The 542-nt window shown below is 46.3% G+C and overlaps 1 non-coding gene across 1 annotated transcript; it reads right to left on the reverse strand.

Annotated features, from left to right (window-relative positions):
* Nucleotides 1-197: 197 nt before the first annotated feature.
* Trnar-acg lies at nucleotides 198-271 on the reverse strand. Its single transcript has one exon. It is a non-coding gene; the product is annotated as a tRNA-Arg (tRNA).
* Between the last annotated feature and the right edge of the window lie 271 nt (nucleotides 272-542).

Here is a 542-nt window from a genome sequence, read left to right on the forward strand (position 1 = left end):
AACTGTTTGTTTTATATACTAATATGGTAGCGCCTGAAGGGATTATCGCCCACTTCCCTGTGGGTGACCATTCGGGCTCCCTTTGGTCGTGAAAAATCGTTCCCGACGATTTTTTCGAACCGAGTAGCGAACAATTCCCTGATACAAATACATAAAAAAACCCCACCGAAAAACGGAGAGGCTTTTTTATTGTATGGTGCGCCTGAAGGGATTCGAACCCCTGACCGCTCGGTTCGTAGCCGAGTACTCTATCCAGCTGAGCTACAGGCGCATATTCTGCGAGGGACGCATTATCTAGGTTTATGCTAGATACGTCAATTTATAAGTTCCCTTTATTAGGGATTATTCGGCCATTCTGCCCTCACCCCTTCGGGGCCATCAGAAAAAAATGCTGATGTTAAAAATAAACCAGAAACAGCTCGGATTCATTTTTAAGAATATGGCGGAGAAAGAGGGATTACTCCGGGCTCCTGCCCTCCGCCCTTCGGGCCATCCGCAAAAATCGCGGATGTTAAAAATCGTTCCCGACGATTTTTTCGAAC

Source organism: Priapulus caudatus, unplaced genomic scaffold, assembly GCF_000485595.1.
Source record: "Priapulus caudatus unplaced genomic scaffold, Priapulus_caudatus-5.0.1 Scaffold20694, whole genome shotgun sequence".
Classification (NCBI taxonomy): domain Eukaryota; kingdom Metazoa; phylum Priapulida; class Priapulimorpha; order Priapulimorphida; family Priapulidae; genus Priapulus; species Priapulus caudatus.